This window comes from Rattus rattus, chromosome 16, assembly GCF_011064425.1.
Source record: "Rattus rattus isolate New Zealand chromosome 16, Rrattus_CSIRO_v1, whole genome shotgun sequence".
Classification (NCBI taxonomy): Eukaryota; Metazoa; Chordata; class Mammalia; order Rodentia; family Muridae; genus Rattus; species Rattus rattus.
Window position 1 is genome coordinate 13693054 of NC_046169.1, and position 22354 is coordinate 13715407.

The window sequence follows — 22354 nt, forward strand, 5'->3', positions numbered from 1 at the left end:
GAGTACTTCCTTAAAGACACATTGAGAGACCAAGTAGAAGGCTCCATCAGCCTGGCATTTGCTACACAGCACAAGTGCCCGAGCGACATGGCATTTTTTTAATGGAAAAAAAGTATGTTGTGCAAGCTTGTAATCCCAACCTTTGGGAGGCAGAGACAGGCAGAACTTTGAGGTTTGATGACTCAGGAGGCTAGGTGAATGGGTGAGCCTCAGGCCTATGAGTAATCTCAGAAGCTAAGGTGGAGAATGACCGAAGAGGACACCAGTGGTTGACTTCTGGCTTACACACACACACCCACACACACACTAACACATATATACATGCTAATGCACATACATCTAGTATAAGCACACATACCTTTGAGCAGGGTATGGTGACACACCCCTATAATTCCCAGCATTCAGATGGTTGAATCAGGTTGAGTCAGGATGATTAGAAGTTCAAAGCCAGCCAGGGAGGGCCACATGAATAAGACCCTGCCTCAAAACACAAAACAATGGGCTGGAGAGATGGCTCAGCAGTTAAGAGCACTGGCTGCTTGCTCTTCCAGAGGACCCGGGTTTAATTCCCAGCACACACGTGGCAGCTCACACCCGTCTGTAACTCTACGACTTCTGACACCCTCACACAGACATACATGCAGGCAAAACACCAAGGAGCTTAAAAAATACATTAAAAAAAAAAAAACCCACAAAACAAATGGCGACGCTGTAGCAACCAGTGGGATGGCTCAGTGGATAAAGGTGTTCGCTGCAGAGCCTGATGACTGAGTTCCCATGTGGTGGAAAGAGAACCAACTACGAGAATTGTCCCCTGACCTTCACTGTGCTGGCCATACTTCATCCTGTCCATATCAAAACGAACAAACAAAATCCCCGAACCAAAGCCCCATGCTGCTTGGGGCCAGGGTATGGCCCAGGGCTAGAGTCCTTGCCACATAAGAACAGCTGCTCGGTCACTGCCGGCGTCTGAGTTCGAGTTTCTGGGTCTGGTGCTAACCAGTTAAGCAACGCTCTGGCTCACTCCTGCCTTCCCATCCTCCAGAAATTCTGATCACATAGGGACCGGACGACAGTGAGCAAATGCGGGGCTGAGATGTGGCCCAACTGGCAGGCTGCTGACCTAGCAGGCATGATGCCTGACCTCCATCCCCGGCATTGTATAAACTGGGAACGGTGGTGCACCCTGTAATCCCAGCACTTCAGAGGTGGAGGCAGGAGGATCAGAACTCGAGGTCAAGCTTGGCTACTTAGAAAATTCCAGGCTATCCTGGGATACATAATATACATATATGTACACATATGTACATATGTATGTATATGTACATGAGTATGTTTATATTTGTATGTGTTTATGTATAATTATGTGTGTATGTATGTGCATGTGTATGTGTGTGTATATGGGTATATATGCGTGTTGCGTGTATATGTGTATGTATATATAATGTATTAGTTCTGTTGTCAGCTTTTACACAAATTAGAATCATCTTGGAAGAGGGACCCTCAACTGAGGCACGATCTCTATCAGCTTGGCCTGTAGGCAAGTCGTGGGACATTGTCTTGATTAATGATTGATGGGGGAGGGCCCAGCCTGCTTTGGGCAGTGCCTTCCCTGGGCAGATGGTTCTGGGCCGTCTAATAAAGTAGGCTGGGCAAGCCATGCGAGCACGCCAGCAAGCAGTGCTCCTCCGTGGTTCTGCTTCATTTCCATTGCTTTGGCTTCCCTCGATGATGGACTGTGAGCTGAGAGCTGAGAGACAACATTTCCTCCCCGAGCTGCTTTCGGTCAGCGTTCTGTCACAGCAACAGAGAGGAAACCAGGAGCAGAGAGAACAAAGAGATGCTGCAAAATGAGATGAGGTAGAGTACAAAGGAGGGGGAGAGAGAGGGAGGAGAAAGAGAGGAGAGGAGAGGGAGGAGAGAGAGGGAGGAGAAAGAGAGGAGAGGAGAGAGAGGAGAGAGAGGGAGGAGAAAGAGAGGAGAGGAGAGAGAGGAGAGAGAGAGAGAGAAAGGAAAGAGAGGGAGGAGAAAGAGAGAGGAGAGAGAGGGAGAGAGAGAGAGGAGAGAGAGAGGAGAGAGAGAGAGGGAGAGAGAGGAGAAAGAGAGGGAGGAGAAAGAGAGAGAGAGAGAGAGGGGAGAGAGAGAGAAGAGAGAGAGAGAGAGAGAGAGAGAGAGAGAGAAGAGAGAGAGAGAGACAGAGAGACAGAGAGAGAGAGGAAGAGGGAGAGAGAGGGAGAGAGAGAGAGGAGAGAGAGGGAGAGAGAGAAGAGAGAGAGGGGAGAGAGGAGAGGAGAGAGGGAGAGAGAGAGGAGAAAGAGAGAGAGGAGAAAGAGAGAGGGAGAGGAGAGAGAGAGGAGAGAGAGGGAGAGAGAAAGGAGAAAGAGAGAGGAGAGAGAGGGAGAGAGAGAGAAAGGAGAGAGAGAGGAGTGTATGTGTGTGTGGTAAGTATGTGTGTGTATGTGAGTGTGTGTATGTGTGTATATGTGTGGAGAGAGAGAGAGAGAGAGAGAGAGAGAGAGAGAGAGAGAGAGAGAGAGAGATTGGTCACAAGTTCTCTGTTGGTGGCAATTGTTTGTTTTTTCAAGATGGGGTTTCTCTGTGTAACCTTGGGCTGTCCTGGAACTCTAGACTCAGAGAGATCCACTGCCTCTGCCTTCTGAGTACTGGGGTTAAAGGCATGCACCATCACCCTTAAAGCAGCTATGCTTTGGGCTGGAGAGATGGCTCAGTGGTTAAGAGCACCGACTGCTCTTCCAGAGGTCCTGAGTTCAAATCCTAGCAACCACATGGTGGCTCACAACCATCTATAATGGGATCCGATGCCCTCTTCTGGTGTGTCTGAAGACAGCTACAGTGTACTCATATATACATTAAATAAATAAATCTAAAAAAAAAAAGCAGCTATGCTTTTTAATAGTATGAGTGGGGGAAGGACACACACACACACACACACACACACACACACACGAGAGAGAGAGAGAGAGAGAGAGAGAGAGAGAGAATGTGTCCATGTGTTCAGAGGACAACCCTAGGAGTGTGTTTTTCCCCTTCCACTATAAGTTCTGGGGCTCAAATTCCAATTATTAGGCTTGCAAGGCCTTTACCTACTGAGCCATTGCTCTCCCCTCCCCACCCCTACTATGGCAAACATACCGGCCAGTATTGCTGTGGACCGCTTTACTTCAACAATAAGATTTACGCTGGGTAAGGCGGCTGGAGTGCACCTTCCCTCCCAGCACTCAGGAGGGAGAGACAAGCAGATCTTTGTGAGTCCGAAGCTATCCTAATGTACACAGAGAATTCTGGGCCAGCCAGAACTACACAGTAAGATCCTTTCGTGGTTTGAATAAGAATGGTCCTCGTAGGCTCATGTATTCGAATGCTGAACACTTAGTCCTCAGGGAGGGATGCTGTTTGAGAAGGATTGGGTGTCATCTTGTTGGAGGAAGAGTGTCATACAGAGAGAGTGGGCTTTGAAGCTTCGAACATCTGCACCAGACTGTGCTCACTCTTCCTGCAGCCCGTGGATCAAGATGTAGCTCTCAGCTACCGCTCCAGTGTGGACACCGTGCTAATGGACTAAGCCCCTAACTAAATGCTTTCTTTCTTAGGTGTTGCCTTGGTCATGGTGCAGGCACATTTCCACGACTTCTACCACATTGTGTTGTTGCCCTGGCTCTCTTTCGTTGTAGATCTCTCCATAATCTTTCCCAGATCTTAACTTACAGATCAGATTCTGTCGCAGGCTCAGGCGTGTGGGTTTGTAGCCTCATTGCTGTCGACATCTACCCAGCAGAAACAACTTAAGGGAAGAAAGGTTTGCTTTGGCTCGCATTTTGGGGAGTGTTCTGTCTGGAGAATGATCCGTGGCAGCTTTAATTTCAGTTTTGTTTTTTTTTCTCAAGACAGGGATTCCCTGTGTAACAGCCCTGGCTGTCCTGAAACTTGCTTTGTAGACCAGACTGGTCTCGAACTCACAAAAAGCCCCCTGCCTCTGCCTTCTGAGGGCTGGGATTAAAGAGGTGTGACACCATGCCTGGCTGCTTTCAGTTTTTTATTAAAATGTTTTTCATTTATTTATTTATTTATTTATTTATTTATTTATTTATTTATTTATTTATTTTATGTGTATGGGTATTTTTGCCTGCTATGTGTGTGCACCAATGTGCATGAAATGCTCTCAGCAGCCAGAAGGAGGCGTCAGATCCCCGGATACAGAGTTTGAGGGGCCTAGTATGTGCGGTGGGGTGTGAGGGGGGATTGACCCTGGGTTCTCTGGAAGAGCAGTTTTTTAACCCCGGAGCCGGCTCTCCAGCCCCTGCACTTCCGATTTTGAATGAGTGAGTTTAAGTTTACAGCAGGCACAATTGAGAGAACAGGCAGGAAGCAGCGGACAGAGAGAAAAAGAGCCTCGTGCGTCAGGTGCACACCACATCCAACGGAGGTGACTGGAGAAGCATAATAGAAGAAATGGAGGTGACGGCGCCAAACTGGGGACTTGCAGCATCCAGTGGAAATCCACGGCAGAAGTCGAGGCAGTCAGCTGGAGTTCCCCATTGAGATTTCTTTCCGTGGATAAGCGTCTGGCTTCTCGGTCCCACCATGGTCATTTTTATAACATGGATAGTTCACGTTCTAGCTGTTTTCAAGGATGCAGGTCTGTCTGTCTGTCTGTCTGTCTGTCTGTCTATCTAGGGGAAGAAGGGGGATGCAAGAACTTATGTCATGGCGTGGAGGTCAGAGGACACCACCATGTGGATCTCAGGGATGGAATGCAGACTGTCAGACCTTCAGCTGACCCACACAGAGCCTTGTAGTTCCTCAGTTCCTCTTAGTTCCTTGCTGCCCCCTCCCTCCTCATTAAGGGGCCAGAAGGTCAGGCTGATCCAGGATACGGGGGTTTGGAGGTGACGGGGAGGGCCTCCCTGCTCCCATGGTTTGCTTTGAACTACCTTAAACAGCGCATAATAGCAATGGACGATCCAGCCATCACGTAAGGAAGGTTTAGTGCGGGTGCGTCTCTGTCCACCGTGGCAGAGGCTTGGAGCACCACTTCTCGCCCGGAGGCAGACAGAGCTGGAAGTAACAGCACTGGCTGTAGCCCTCATTCTCTCCCTCCATCAAGGCCTCACACAGCTCTTAAGGGTCCCACCCCCCACCAAAAAAAACCAGCACCACCAGCTGGGCACTAAGTGCCCCCCCCAGAAGTCTATGGGGGAACTTTTTACATCCAAGCCCTAAGAGTACATATAGAAGGAAAAAATAAACCTACCTTAAGACTTCATACTATCTATGCTCCATTTTGGAGTCTACTCGGGGGGGTCTTGGAATATATCTTTATGAGTAAGGGGTGGGGGTGGGAGACCAAGTAGCTCATCCTTTCAGTCAAAAGACCACCAAGAGACAAGAATTATCATAAGGGATGGAGATGTGGATCGCTGGTTAGAGAACTTACAGCTCACTTAGAAGACCTGAGTTTGGGCCCTGGCATCCACCTGAGGTGGCGCCTAAGCGCCTGTGACTCCGGTTCAAGGAGTTCTATCGCCCTCTCCTGGCCTCTGAAGGCACCTCCATGCAGTGATGCACACACAGACAAGCACGCACAAGTGTATCAAATAAAAATATAAAAATAAAGCGTTAGAACAGAGTGAAGTTAAGTCAGCAGGACTTCAAACCAGCTCAATCCAGTCCTTGCTAATGACGGCAGGCTAGACTCCCAGCGCGGTTATTTACGACACCCGCGGGAGTTGAGTAACTGCCAATTATTATTGCAGAGAGCAGGTAAAGAGTCTTAAAGGAGTTTTATGCCTCTCCCGTAAAGGGAAGCATCAGGCAAATGGGGAGGAATGGGCCTCTGCGAACGGGACGCTCAATCTCAATGTGTGCACAGCACAGAAGGCTGCACCCCGTGATGCCCGCCCCTCTTCCCGGGGTTAGGAAGGCGGGTGCCTGCCACCTACCTGACTCCGAAGTGAGGCAGGCGGAATGACTCATTTATCTCATTCGTGCCTGTTTTTATTGAGCGCCTTTTCCCCTCTGCCTGGATCTGTTTGCATCTGGGAAATGTGACACCATGTCTTCTTAGGCATCCCGGCATCTCTCCTGCCTGGACTTAACAGAAATGGATTTCAAGCCCAGGGGTTCTAAGGAGTGTTCTGTGCAGCTGACGGAGGTGCCTGGCTTGGGGAGCCAGTGACAACCCATGTGACTGACACCAGGGGAGCAGGGGCACTCGTGTACTTAAAGGCAAGAGTTACATGTCGGCAACCCACAGAAGGTTGCTGTGGAGGTGATAAGGGACGTATTTCTTCCATGTTGATCCAGACAGATAATGGTCCACCCCAGACATCTGAACCAGAAATGTCATTACCAGGGAGCCTGTAGAGTTCGATTCACCATCACTGAGGATGGAAGCCATTACCACATCCACCCTGCCTGGAGTTGGCTACACATCAGATAATAGCGACTCTGAAAGGCTTTGTCCCTTCACATTTGGCTAATGGCCATAAAACTGGGCTGGGGGCTTGGGCCACCAATAGATCATTTGCCTGAATCTCCCAAGTGAGGGACTCCAGCTCAGTAGGTGTGGTTCAATAGCAGAACAAATGCCCAGAATCCCCCAGTGAGGGGCTGGGGTGTGACTCAGTGGTAGAGCATTTGTCTTATACACACACACACACACACACACACACACACACACACACACACACGCACGCATGCACGCGCATACACACACAGTCTTATACCAAAGCTTTTGGTACCAGTACTAGAATGAAACCAGAAACAAAAGCATAATCCAGTCACTTGGCAGTTGACTGTCTAAGATCTTGTGCTTTACCTAGCAAAAGAGTTTTCCGTGTCCCAAAGGGTGGGGAGGAGCTGGGCGAGCAAAGAGAGCAGAGCCTTCCTTCTCTTGGCAGGTGATCCTGGGCGCTCCCTTTATGTTTCTGACCCAGGGGCCTTCTAGGCAGGGCTTGGTAATTTATGGCCACAATTAGTATCTGTTGTCACTGCTTAGTGGCTGGCAGAGCGGACACAGGAGAACTTTCCAAAGCTCAATCAAGGGAGCCTCTGGGGCTGAGGGGATGGTGACGAGTCTGGCAGGGCCTGCTGCCCAGGAGGTCTGCACCTGCCTCCCTCTGCCCTCCTCTGGAGACCAGCCTTACTCCTCCCTGCGCCTTCCCCTTTTAACAGAGCTGTAGATCTGATCCAGGTGGTGCCAGGATAGCAGGACCCACCCAGCTCCAGTCAGCGATCATTTTGGTGCAAGGCCTGGACAATTCTGAGCTGAACCGAGCATCCTGTCCCAGCTGAGGAGCAACTCTTTCTGGCATCTCAGCCCTCAGGGAGAGGCCCATGCTTTCCTCAGAGATCCCAAGGTCACCAGGGTTCGAGACACAGACACATAATTGCAGCACTCTGGTGGTTGAGACAGGAGGATTGCCACTCGTGTGACCCCCCAACCATGGCTACATAATGAGTTTCAAGTTAGTTTTGGCTACAGCATGAGACGCTGCCTCAACTAAATTAGTCATAAATAGATGAGCAAAGGCTGGGGGGACGCTCAGTTAGTGAGGTGCTGGCTGTTTCACAAGGGGAGTTTGATCCCCAACAGCAAGTTTTTTAAAAAGCTATGGCTGGTAGCACACAGCTGTAATCCAATGATGGAGTCGCAGAGACAGGAGGATCTCTGACGCTCACTGGCCAGACTGCCCAGACAGTCAGTGAGCTCCAGGTTCACAGAGACCCTGTTGTTAAAAGAAAAAGAAAAGAAAAAGAAAAAGGAAAGGTGGAAAGCAGTTGAGGAAGAACCAAAGTCCACCGACAGCCTCTGTACACATTCTTTTTTTTTTTTTCTTTTTTTCGGAGCTGGGGCCCGAACCCAGGGCCTTGTGCTTCCTAGGCAAGCGCTCTACCCCTGAGCTAAATCCCCAACCCCTCTGCACACATTCTTGTGCACAAAAGCCAGACATAAATAAACGTTTTAGAGCTGCTCACCTCAATGGTCTTTGAGGTAGCACTGACTGCTGGCTTCAGCTGAGCTTGCTGGAGAGGGTAGGGTCTCTGGAAGGCCCCCACCCTTTTGGATCATGTTTGTCATAAGGACCCCTCCTGATTCACACAGCTCTTGTGGGCAGCGTCTCTGAACAGTGTCTTGTCTGTTCTGCACAGATCCACATTCTGCCTGGCCCCACCCACTTCCTGACCGCTCCAGGCTGTGCTTCAACACAAGCTATTTCTCTCTATGTGCACCTACCTATCAATGTATATGTCTGTAATCCACCTATGCATCTGTCCATGTATCCACTTATGTATCTATCCATCATCTGATCATATATTATCTATCAGCTCTATCTATTAGCATCTAGTATCTATTTTTTCAAAGATTTATTCATTTATTATATATAAGTACACTGTAGCTGTCTTCAGACACACCAGAACAGGGCATCAGATCCCATTACAGATGGTTGTGAGCCACCATGTGGTTGCTGGGAATTGAACTCAGGACCTCTGGAAGAGCAGTCGGTGCTCTTAACCGCTGAGCCATCTCTCTAGCCCGCATCTAGTATCTATTAATCAGCATCTATGAGCCATCATCTACACACACACACACACACACACACACACACATCCATCCATCATCTATCCATCTCTCACACTTGTCTACATCCATTTGCCCATTTGTCCACCCACCCATCCATCCACCCATCCACCCATCCACCCATCCACCCCATCCACCCATCCATCCACCCATCCATCCATCCACCCATCCATCCACCCATCCACCCATCCATCCATCCACCCATCCATCCATCCACCCATCCACCCATCCTCCATCCACCCATCCATCCACCCATCCACCCACCCACCCATCTACCATCTACCCACCCACCCACCCAATCATCCACCCACCCACCAATTAATTGTATCTTTACTTTCCAGGAAGCTGAAAAGCAACAATTGTGTACTTTTCTCTCCTTCCCACTAACAGTACTCAGGGAAGTCATAGGAAGTAGGTATTGCTCAGAACCCTACACACTGGCCGACCCCCAAACCTCCCCTACCTCATAGGGAGCAAGGTGCACCTCCAAATCACCAGGTCAGTCGGTGCCCTTTGTGGGTATAGCAGCTGGAAGTGACAAGATCTCTTCTTAGAGGCCCCAGAAATCAATTCCCTTCCAATTTCAAACCAGTACCAGTGGAGCGGAGAAGAGACAATGGTCGCAGCCCCAGCCAACATGCACAGATGAAAATAATGAACCATACCAGCAGCCAACGGTGTGGGTTGATCCACCGAAACTCGGCTGCCTCAAAATGGAGCCGTCGGGGCCCAGGGCTTCAATATTTAATGCTGAGACTGGAGGGGTAGAGCAGGGAGCCTAGGTGGGAATACGCAGCCAGTCACTGGCAAATCGGGTGGGTTATTACTAATTCAGAAGCCCCAGGACCCGACAGAGCTGGGAACAAAGGCATGACTTCACAGTATTGCTGATCAACAAGGGTGAAGTTCCCACTCTTCCCTCACAGGGTGATGGCTGCCGTTCCTAAGGCAGGGGACAGCTGAGGCCCAGATCAGAACTTGAAATGCAGAACAATACTTTGGTCTGGCCTGGTGGGCTCAGGCTTGTGGTCCTGGGTATGGATACTCTGAGAGCGGAAGTAGGAGGATCATGGGTTTAAGGCTACACGGTGAGTTTGAATGTGGTTTGAACAATTTAGTGAGACCCTGTCTGAAAATCAAAATGTAAACAAAGAAAGATGAGAATTGTGGCACAGGCCTAGAGACGAAAGGATGGCTCAAGAGTTCAAGGTAAATCTGATCTCCACAGTGAGTTCCTAGGAAAGTCAAGGCTGCATAGCAAGTCCTGTTTCAAAGACCAAAACCAAAGCATGGGGTGTGGCTCAGTGGTAGAGCCTCTGCCTAGAATCCCCCAGTGAGGGGGTGGGGGCGTGGCTCAGTGGTAGAGTCCCTGCCTAGAATCCCCCAGTGAAGGGGTGGGGGCGTGGCTCAGTGGTAGAGTCCCTGCCTAGAATCCCCCAGTGAGGGGGTGGGGGCGTGGCTCAGTGGTAGAGCCCCTGCCTAGAATCCCCCAGTGAGGGGCTGGGGTGTGGCTCAATGGTAGAGCAACATTTACTGGCCATGTACAAGGTCCTAGGTCCCTCAGTAAAAGAAACAACATGGGAGAACCCAAAGTTACAGCCGTTGAGTCAGTCAGTGCCCTTTGGGGCTGCACTTGGACACTGCAGCCAGGCATTTCCAATGGAGTAGCCAGAGAGAGGGGGGCAGGGAAGAGGGAAGAGCGGAGGGGTGAGGGGGAGGTGGAATACTGCTGGAAGGCTGCTGCACAGTTTAGCCTTTTATACCAGTGTCGTGTTGGACAAAGTGTCAGTGGCAGCCGGAGGATGCTCATTCCTGCTGCCCTGATGCTACCGTAGCAGAAACTAAGAAACCAGCACTGGAGCCTATGCTAGCAAGGCTGTGGCTTTCATTAGAGTCCCTAGGTTTTCCCCCAGCTCAGTCCCATTTGTGCTCTATTGTCATTCGATTGCCCCGAGAAACTCCTCCACAACGGTCAGTCTGTGAGGGGCCGAGCTTCTCTTTGGAGGCCTTGGCTTTGGCCATGGGCCAAAGATCCTAATGGTGGGAGGGGGAGCATGTGGATCCGTTTCACGTCGGCGACTGCCCTGCATGCGGAGAGGAGGTGGCCCCCACAGGTGGAGGAAATCAATGCACAGCCCGCACGCTCAGCTTCAGTAATGGAAGCCTTCTGATAAGGGCTGGGAACATCCTTTCAGGGGCTGTTGTTAGCGCGCTCTCAATGGATCTCATTTTTCTTCTCTAATCTGTATCTCCACATCACACAGTTTCTGTATGGGCAGCTGTCAGCTACACGTGGGCACGCATTCACTACCGCTGGAGACCCAAGACATGAAATAGTGAGGTGTGGCGGTGCAGGCATGTCAGTCTAGGGCTCGGCGAGCAGGCAGAGGCAGGAGGATCGTCATTTTAAGGTCATCCTAGACTACACAGTGGGACCATGCATTAAAATAAAACAAAGTAAGAGCTACAAGTGTGTCTCAGTGATAGATCCTCTACCTAAAAATCTCTCAATGAGTGGCATGGGTGTGGCTCAGTGGGAGAGCTCCTGCCTAGAATCCCCCAGTGAGGGGCTGGGGGCGCGGGTCAGTGGTAGAGCCCCTGCCTAGAATCCCCCAGTGAGGGGCTGGGGGTGTGACTCAGTGGTAGAGCCCCTGCCTAGAATCCCCCAGTGAGGGACGGGGGGTGTGCCGCTGGGGTAGTGGTAGAGCCCCTGCCTAGAATCCCCAGTGAGGGGCAGGGTGTGGCTCAGTGGCCAGAATCCCCCAGTGAGGGCCCTGCCTCAGTGGTAGAGCCCTGCCCAGAATCCTCCAGTGAGGGGCTGGGGTGTGGCTCAGTGGCAGAGCCCCTGCCTAGAATCCCCCAGTGAGGGGCTGGGGTGTGGCTCAGTGGTAGAGCCCCTGCCTAGAATCCCCCAGTGAGGGGCTGGGGTGTGGCTCAGTGGTAGAGCCCCTGCCTAGAATCCCCCAGTGAGGGGCTAGATATGGCTTAGTCTGCAGTAGAGTGCTTGCCTAGGGTATGTAAGGCAGAGGGTTCAATTCCCAGTAATAAGGGTGGGGGAAATAGGGAGATACAAGATGATTCAGAAACCCCCACTGGTACAGAGGTCAGAAATCATCAACCCAGGTTCTGAATTAAAACAGGTTCCACATTTTGGATATTGTGACATCACCAAATAAAGAAATAGAGCAAGGAACTGGGCAGTGGTGGTACATTCCTTTAATCCAGCATTTGGGAGACAGAGGCAGGCGGATCTCTGTGAGTTTGAGGCCAGCCTGGTCTACAGAGTGAGTTCCAGGACAGCCAGGGCTACACAGAGAAACCTTGTCTCAAAAAGGCATGGGGGCGACTGGAGAGATGGGTCAGAGCTCAAGGGCACTAGCTGCTCTTCCAGCAGTCCTGAGCTCAATTCCCGGCAATCACATGGTGTCTCATAACCATCTGTAATGAAGTCTGGTGCCCTCTTCTGGCCTGCAGGCGTACATGCAGGCAGAACATAGTTTACATGATAAATCTTTTTTTTTTTCTTTTTTTTTTTTTTTTTTTTTTTTTTTTTTTTTTTTTTTAGTGGAGCAAGAAACTATGAGGTTATCTTTCCATCTCTCCTCCCACTCTGTGGCCCCACTTTCCAGCTGTTGATAATTCAGTTGGGAGCCTGAACAAGTACCTTTTTCATTTGCTTACTTTAAAGTATCAGAAGAAAAATTGTACCTCATATCTCCTATATACCATATAATTACTTTCCAGAATTAACATTTCTGTCTAGCTGCTGTCTTTGTTCTATGAAATATTTAAACTGTGTTTCACATGACCTGAGTTAGAAGAGTTAGATTGGCAATCTGAACTCCAAAGCACATTTCCTAAGTGATAGAGGAGTACACAGTGCCAAACCAGAGCACCACAGTCCTAAGGGATAGGGAGTTCTAGGGGCTGTGCTGCACTGTGAGATCAGTAGGCCTTCTCTCATTAGAAAATAGGTTTGGGGGCTGGAGAAGTGGCTCAGAGGTTAAGGGCACCGACTGCTCCTCCAGAGGTCCTGAGTTCAAATCCCAGCAACCACACGGTGGCTCACAACCATCTGTAATGAAATCTGATGCCCTCTTCTGTTGTGTCTGAAGACAGCTACAGTGTACTCATATAATAAATAAATAAATCTTTAAAAAAAAGGAAAGTAGATTTGGGAGCTGCAGGTATAGTTTAGTGCTGATTGGCTCAGGACACTGGTTTCTATCTCCAGTGCAAAGAGAAAGAAAGAAGAAAGGATTCTACAATAGAGCCCCTGCCCAGAATCCCCCAGTGAGGGGCTAGGGCGTGGCTCAGTGGTAGAGCCCCTGCCCAGAATCCCCCAGTGAGGGGCTGGGGCGTGGCTCAGTGGTAGAGCCCCTGCCTAGAATCCCCCAGTGAGGGGCTGGGGTGTGACTCAGTGGTAGAGCCCCTGCCTAGACTCCCCCAGTGAGGGGCTGGGGGCGTGGCTCAGTGGCAGAGCCCCTGCCTAGAATCCCCCAGTGAAGGGCTGGGGGCGTGGTTCAGGGGTAGAGCTGAATCCCTAGAATTCCTGGGAGGGTTGGGGCTGACAGAGCTCTTGTTGAGCATGTTTGTGGTCCTAGGTTCAGTGCCCAGTATTGGAATTTGAGTTGGGCTGTGGTGTGAGTGTGTGTGTGAGTGTATATGTGTGAGTGTTTATGTGGGTGTGTGGTGTGTGTGAGTGTGTGTGTGTGTGAGTGTGTATGTGAGTGTGTGTGTGTGTGTGTGTGTGTGTGAGTGTGTGTGAGTGTGTGGTGTGTGTGAGTGTGTGTGAGTGTGTGAGTGTGTGTGTGTGTGTGCATGTGTGTGTGTAGCTGAAACTTTAAAATAGAACCCAAGAGGCAAAAGCACCTGCATGAACTCATGGCCATCTTTAATGTGGGGAAGGTCATTGTGAGTTCTAAGTCTGCCTGGGCTATGTAATCCTCTGTTTGAATTAACAGACCTGTATTTTCACCATGAGGCTGCCTGAGCCCATTAAGTATTTTTTACCTCTTATTTCTCAGATAAATCCCTAGTGCCCCCTCAGGGTACACAGTCCCAATTCTCAGGTGCCTTATGGTCTAATTGTTTTCAGGAATGACATCACTCAGATAGTACGGATACAAGACAGACTGAACTGTTCACCTGTCCTCCACCCCCAACCTGGCACCTATTGCTATGATGGGTCTTGCTTTTTGAGAGTCTCCTGTAGCCTGCAACTCCCTTCTTAGCAGAATATGACCTTGAACTCTGATCCTCTTACCTATACCACCTGAATGCTGGGATTATAGTTGTATACCATTATGTCCAGTTTTTGTAAGCACTCTACTGACTAAGCCACATCCCTAGCCCATGATATGGTTGTTGTTTGTGCCTGTATATTGTGCATGCCATGTGAGTGCAGACACTTGCATACTGTCCAATGCATGCAGAGGACAACATCAGGTGTCAATCTTTGCCTTCTATGTTGAGAGAGCATCTTTTGCTCAATGCTGTTTAACATTAGCTGGTCTTCAAGCTTTGGGAATTCCCATTTTCACCTCTCTCTCAGCATAGGAATACTGAGATTACAGATCTGTGTAACTATGTCTGGGCTCATGTGACTCCGAACTCAGGTCCTCATGCTTACATAGAAAGCATGTTCTCTACTGGGTTACCTCCCCAGCCCTTGTCATATTAACAGACCATCAGGTATCAGTAGTCCTCTACCAGACACATCCTAGGACCATAGCAGGCTGTGGTTAGTGAACCACAAGTAGAAGTCACAGGTGGAAGCTGCAAACAGGGGGTGTCACTGGTTGTCAGAGTGAGGCGTCCAGAGCTAAGGTGGCCAGGGATGCTCTTGAGTGTGACATCTTTATTGTTCCAAGATTCAGAGCTAACAGAGCTCACCTAAAGATCCAGGTGCAAATGCTCCCTACAGAATGGGAGCAAAAATACACAGAGATGCCCGGTATCACTAAAAGAAAAAAATAATTGTGATGTTTTCTATTAGTGTGTGTCCTAGTCCTTCCTGGCCACAGACCTCCTTCCAAAGATCTGGAAGGATTTTCTACCTTTCTTTCTGAATTTGTTAGTATATGGGGACTCCATGGACCATTTGACTGGACTTCCTCCCTTGAGAGCACACCTGCATTACTTCCTTGACTCTCAGGTTCCCACCTTACTTGTTCCTCCTCCAAGTCACCAGTAGGGTACACAGACACAGACACAGACACAGACACAGACACAGACACAGATACACACACACACACACACACACACACGCATGCACACACATGCACACATGCATGTACCCACACCCACACATGCACACATGCATGCACCCCTACACACACACACATGCGCACACAACACATGAACATACACACACATGCACACACGCATGCACCCACATACACATACATGCACACACATGCACACATGCATGCACCACACACACATGCACACATGCATGCACCCACATACACACACATGCACACACACACATGCACACATGCATGCACCCCCACACACACACACATGCGCACACACACATGACACACACACACATGCACACACGATGCACCCACATACACATACATGCACACACACATGCACACATGCATGCACCCCTACACACACACACATGCGCACACACACATGAACACACACACACATGCACACACGCATGCACCCACATACACATACATGCACACACACATGCACACATGCATGCACCACACACACAGGCACACATGAACACACATACACATGCACACATGCATGCACCCACATACACACACATGCACACACACACATGCGCGCGCACACACACACACACACACACACACACACACACACCATCAACATCAACATCGGATACCTTTACCTCCTGCTTCCTACCTTGTTTTGAGACAGGCTGCCTTGCTGATGTGGAACTTGCTGTTTTCAGCTAGATTGGTTGGCTAGCCAGCCCCCAGGGTCTGTGCCTCCCCATCACCGGAACTACAGGCATGCACAACCACTCCCTACTTTTTACATGGGTTCTGATCAAACTCTGATGCTCGTCTTAAACAGCAAGCACTTTATTGACTGTGCCATCTTCCCAGCTCCCTTTGCCTACTTTTAAGAGGACTGGAGGGGCACACAACAAGGAACGCCATAGGGAATAGAAGGTGTTTATAAAAAGATAAAGGAGGGATGGAATGTTCTATGGATGTGTGCTGAGGTATTGGGAGAAAGGGTGTGCTTGGGGGAAAGGGGTGCTACAGCAGGCCCATGCTAAGGCATCTCTTACCCCTGAGGGACCAGCCACAGGATGGTATAGTATTGAATAGAGTTTATTCAGGGCATGGGGAGGGGAGTCAAGAGGGTAGTAGAGGTAGAGAGAGAGAGAGAGAGAGAGAGAGAGAGAGAGAGAGAGAGAGAGGAGAAGAGAAGTAGAGGCCAGTCATGAGCACATGGAGAGAAAGGTGGGAGGGGAATGGGGAAAGAGAGGGAACAAGAAAGCAAGAGTAAGAGCAAGAGAGAACAAGAGAGAGAGAGGAGGGGGCAAGCAGTCCCTTGTATAGTGAGTCAGGCACACCTGGGTAACTGTGGGGCGGAGCTTAAACAGAATGCTAACAGTGCCAAGACTGAGAAAAGGAAGTAAAAAGCACCAAAAACTGCTGAGAGTCGGACAAAAGAAATACAGGCCTGTTCCTGACAGATCTCCAGCAAGCTGGCAAGATACCCTTGGTCTGACAGCTGCTATGAGAGGGTCTCGAGACCCAGGGCTCACCTAACAGTCTAACATTAGCATCTAAGTGCAAAACCTAGAAACTCTAGCCCAGCCTCTAACCCAAGCGCTTGCAGCCACTGGTCAGGCCATACAGCCTGTAGCCTTAGGTCCCTGTTCTCAGGGCTTGGGGCTGGAAGGCGAAATCTGTCAGTACAGCCTATAAGCAAGTCTTTAGCGCTCAAGGGCCCAGGTCTTCAACACGAGTAACACTTTCCCTTGCCTACTCATCACAGGTAGAGCAAAAATAGGCCAGCTTTGTTGGTAAAAGGGAGGCTAGTATTAACTAAAGCTCCAGCCGTTTAGGAAAAGCCACACTGGGGTTATACATTCTACAATGCTGATTAGAACATCACTGATTTCAGAGAGTTGGAATGTTACAGGTCCCAGGACCAAATTATCTTGGTCTTTATTTATCATTTTCTTTGTTCTGTTACTATAAAAGAATGTCTAGGACATCAGAGCAAGATATTTCAGATAAACTAAATCTATGTTCCTGTGCCAGAGTTCCTCATATTTGGTTTCAAAATAAAGTCTCTGTTTTGAGGCGAGGGCTGGTTTTTGTTTTTTGTTTTTTGTTTTGTTTTTCTTTTTCTTTTTAACATGGACGAAGCTAAAATACTGCCTATGGCTGCTAGCTGCTACTCAGGGCTGAGGACTACATTACCTGCCCCACTGTCAATCAAAGCCCACAAAACCTCCAACCTCAGTTCAGGTTGTAAGTCTCGGCCTTAGCACTGTAGTTCTCAACCCGTGGGTTGAAACCCCTTTAACAAACCTCTATCTCCAAAAAATATTTACATTACAATTTGTGTAACATGGGCAAGATTACAGCTATGATTGAAAATCATCACAGCATAAGGAACTGTATTAAAGGGTCAAAGCATTAGGAATGTCGAGAAATGCTGCCTCAGCCCAAATTCTCAAGACTTAAAGCTTGTTTGAGGTATCTATTGTTGTGATAAAGCAACACTGTGACAGGGCCAAAGTTCCTCCATCTTGTTTCTGCTGTATCCATCTCTGAGGTCTGACTCAGCACTGACTTCTGCTTACACTTCCTATTATGGAAAAGTACCTTAGAGAATTACCCAACCTGGCCTTGGAGACTTGAGGTCAAGATGCCCCGGCTAACTGCTGTTGTTTTGCTTCTGTTAAACTGCTAGTTTGCTCTTCTTCCCTTTGTAATTTCCAATCACACATTGTTCTTACTGTTTAGCTTCCAGAAGAAAGCAGTGGGGGTTCCTCCGTAAGAACTGTTTCTCTTCAAGCAGTCACCAGTCAGCATAAGAAAGACCCTCAAGGGACTGGAGAGATGGCTCAGCAGTTAAGAGCACTGGCTGCACTTCCAGAGGTCCTGAGTTCAAATACCAGCAACCACATGGTGGCTCACAACCATCTGTAATGGGATCCAATGCCCTCTTCTGGTGTGTCTGAAATAGCTGCAGTGTACTCACATAAATAAAATAAATAGATATTTAAAAAAAAGATTCTCAAATTCCAACTCTGGTTTTGTCAAATGGTTCTTGGGGTCTTTGCCCAACCATGACTGTGATAGACCCAGGGAATGGCACTATTAGAAAGTGTGGCTCTGTTGGAGTAGGTGTATTACTGTGTGTGTGGGCTTAAGACCCTCACCCTAGCTGTCCCGGAAGTCAGTCTTCCACTAGCAGCCTTTAGATGAAGATGTGGAACTCTCAGCTCCTCCTGCATCATGCCTGCCTGGATGCTGCCATGTTCCCACCTTGATGATAATGGACTGAACCTCTGAACCTGTAAGCCAGGCCCAATTAAATGTTGTTCTTATAAGAGCTGCGTTGGTCATGGTGTCTGTTCACAGCAGTAAAACCCTAACTAAGACAGAAGTTGGTACCAGGGACTGGGATATTGCTATGATGGGCCTGACCATGCTTTTGTGTGGAAGAATGTGGATTTGGGGACTTTGAATTTAGAACGCAGTAGAATGGTTTAAATGGGGATTAATGGGTCATCCTAGTAAGAATATGGAAGATTGTTGCTGGGAGTAATTTGAACTATGATGACCTGGCTGAAGAGATTTCAGAGGAGAAGAATTTCAGAACATAGACACTGTCTTTGTAGCATTTTGGGGAAGAATGTGGCTGCTTTTTGCCCTTGTCTGAAGAGTTTACCAGACTCTAAGGTAAAGAGATTTTTATCAATTGCATTGACAAAGAAAGTCTCAAAAAAAAAAACCCAACAGAGATTTCATTCTCTGGTTAAGTCTCTTGAAGAGCATTTTGAACAAGCATAGCAAGCTTAGAAAGGAAAAATATAAACTATATAGTTCAAGTGTTAAAGGGACACCAGGAAGTAAAATAGGGCTGGATGAATCCTATGTTCTAAGAGATAACAGATTATGGGAATAATGACCTTATTATGGTGGCAAGATTTCACCCAGGTAAATTTAGATGCAGGCATGGTGCTACACACACTTAATCCCAGGAGGCAAAGCAAGATCTCTGAGTTCAAGGCCAGCCTAGAACAGAGCAAGTTCTAGGTGAAGAAAAACTGAAATCCAGGTTTGGTGGCCCACAATCCCAGTGCTTAGGAGACAGGCATGCAGATCTCTGAGTTCAAAGTCAGTCTACAGAGCAAGATCCAGGATAGCCAAGCTTAGGCAGTGAAGGAGTTGGAAACAGAAAGCTGGTGATAATGTAATAGAACAAGGGGCCATGTTTCAGCTCCTGCAAACAGCAGAACTCAGTAGCTTCAGCCATGTGGCTCTGGCTTTAGAGTGAAAAAATAGAAGTGACTACAGGGAAAATAGACGCTGGTTAGCTGGAGCTAAGAAATTAGCAGTGATTAAGAAGAGACCAGCATCGGGGTTGGGGATTTAGCTCAGTGGTAGAGCGCTTGCCTAGGGAAGCGCAAGGCCCTGGGTTCGGTCCCCAGCTCCGAAAAAAAAAAAAAAAAAAAAAAAAAAAAAGAGACCAGCATCACTGAGGTGAAGTCTTCTGTGAAGTGAGAGCACAAAGAAGCTGTGGTCCATAGATAGCCAAGGTTGTACCCCATGCTGTAGCTGCACTTGGTAACGTGTAAGAGTCACCCAGGTGGTGCTGGTTTTGAAGGCATAAAGGGGTCACGAAGAGCAACTGAGACTTGGCACTGTGAGAGGCCATGGAAGGCCATTGGTGAAGGTGCAGCCTCAGTTGATGGCCCAGGACTGAGGGAGCCATGCAAAGGAGTTGAGGCTTGGCACCATGAAGGGAGCCTATGAGAGGCTATTGGTGAAGCCTAGTTGCAGTGGAAGACCCCAGTGTATTGGAGATGCCAGTACCATGGGATGACCACCAAGAACAGCAGCAGCAGCAGTGGAGTGGATCAACCTGAGCTTAGAGCGCTACAGAGGGCAGAGCTGGAGAAGTGATGTTGGAGACCCCAAGATGTTTGAGATGCCAGCGCCATGGACTATCCATGAGGAAAGCTGCTAACAGGGAGTGGAACCAGCCCAAAAGAAAGAAGTTTGTTGCAGTCAACAAAGATGAAAAGGAGTTGGAGATCTGAAGACGGCTTTGACATCAGACACAAAGGTGCGGAGTTTGGAGTTTGCCCAGCTGGTTTCCTGTCTTGCTTTGGGGATTAGTTAAGGGATTGGATGAATCTCAGAAGAGACTTTAAATATTGGACTCTTAACATTGTTGAGACTGCTATAGACTATGGGGACTCTGGAAATTGAACTAAATGTACTTTTTTATTATGTTATGGCTAGGTACGGCCCCCATAATCTCATGTGTTTGAACAAGCCTATGGGGACCAGGGAGTGGAATGTGATGGTTTGTATATGCTTGGCCCAGGAAGTGGCACTATTAGGAGGTGTAGCCTTGTTGGAGGAGGTGTGTCACTGGGGGTGTGGGCTTAAGACCCTCACCCTAGCTGCCTGGGAGTCAGTCTTCCCTAGCAGCCTTCAGATGAAGATGTAGAACTCTCAGCTCCTCCTGCACCATGCCTGCCTGGATGCTGCCATGCTCCCTCCTTGATGATACTGGACTGAATCTCTGAACCTGTAAGCCAGGCCCAATTAAGTGTTGTCCCTTATAAGAGTTGCCTTGGGGTTGGGGATTTAGCTCATAAGATTGCCTAGGAAGCAAGGCCCTGGGTTCGTCCCAGCTCCGAAAAAAAAAAAAAAAAAAAAAAAAAAAAAAAAAAAAAGTTGCCTTGGTCATGGTATCTTTTCACAGCAGTAAACCCTAAGACACATGACCAAAAGCAACTCTTACACTTTAGTTAACAGTCATAGTAGGAACTCTAACAGGGAAGGAATCTGGAGGCAGAAACTGAAGGAGAAGCCATGGAGGACCACAACTTACTATCTTGCTCCACTTTTTTTTTTTTTTTTTTTTGAGATGGTCTTTCTATGTAGCCCTGGATGTCCCAGAACTTGCTATGTAATGTTGACGAGGCTGGACAAAAACTAAGAGATCCATCTGCCCATGCCTCCTAAGTGCTGGGATTATAGGTGAGCACAGCCAATCAGCCAGCTTTTACTTTCTTATAGCACCTAGGATAGCCAATCTAGGGGTGATACTACTCACAACGGGCTGGGCTCTTCCATAGTAATCACTAACTTAAAAATGCCCCCTAGGCCAATATCATAGAGGTTATTTTCTGAGCTGTGGTCCTCTCTTCAGATAGCTAGCTTATGTCAGACTGACAAATAATAAAAGAAATATGAACAAATAATCACGACAGAGCTGTAGTATTCTGGGTCTGTTAGTCCAGCCCGTAAACCTTTGGTATTCAAGGGCTTGGGTCACCAACATTTTAACATCTTTCCTAATTCATATGCATGGAGTGAAGGTGCTCGAGCCACGCTGGTAACAGAGAAACGGGCATTTTGGGTATCATCTTGTAATTCATCTGTAGACTGGACCTCACTTTTCAAGGCATGTTTGTTCAGATGACCTGGCCTAGTCCTGGGATCCTTACAGCTTCACAAAAGGGCCATCAAGTTTGGGCATACCACAGCTCCAGCTCTCGGGAAACTCCTACGGGGCCACAGCAATACCGTGCAAGCTAGGTCCTGTCTTAGGCTCCCTGGTACAGGTCTGTCACCTCGCACCAAGCTGCCTCACCATGACTCAGCCTAGGCCAGAGATGTTGCCTGACTATTCCAGAAAAGAGGCGGAGGACAGGGAGGGTCGAAAAGACCGTGGACCCGCTGGATTGGTCTCATGGTTAGTGACGACATCACAGCGCCCAGCCCTCTGGGGGTCATAGCGCGAAGAGATTGGCCAGTCTTCGGTGACGTTTTGGACGCGTCGGCGAGCCTAGCCTAGATGTTAGGGGATTGGTTGGTGTTGGTGTGGCGTCATCGGAGCGCGCCGGGAACGCCCAGGATGTATGACTCTGGATCTGTCGGCTGCGGATAAATGGCCAGGGCTGCTGTAGGCGCAATGCTACGCTTCCCGGCCTTGCGAGAAGTCGGGTGCCTCGCGGCGATTGGAGCTGCAGTTTCTATTGCGGTGTCACCGGGCTGACCACGAAGGACTCTGCCAGGCGAGTGGGACTCCGACTACCCGTGAATGCCAGGTACCGGTGTGTCGTTGCGGCGCTCTGACCAGGGTCAGGAGTCCTGCCGGGGCCCAGGGAGCTGAATTACGGGCTGGGCGTCTCCGCGATGTGACTTTCTGTAGCTTGGGCATCAAGGAGTTACTGTCTCAGCACAGTGACATTTCACATCCCCAAGTCAACAGTCCTGAGCCATTGTCGCGGAGGCCAGGCATAGTGGTTGATGCAGGCCTGTAGTCTCAGCAGTGGGGAGTTGAGCTTTTAGGTCACAAGCTCCAAGCTAACCTGAGCTACATAATGAGACCCTGTCTCAAGAAACTGGCAGGGCATGGTGGCTCATGCCTTTAATTAATCCCTGCATTCCAGAGGCAGAGGCAGAGGCAGAGGCAGGCGGATCTCTGAGATGATAGCTAACGTGATCTACAACGCGAATTAAGGGACAGCCAGGGTTACAGGGCGTCTGT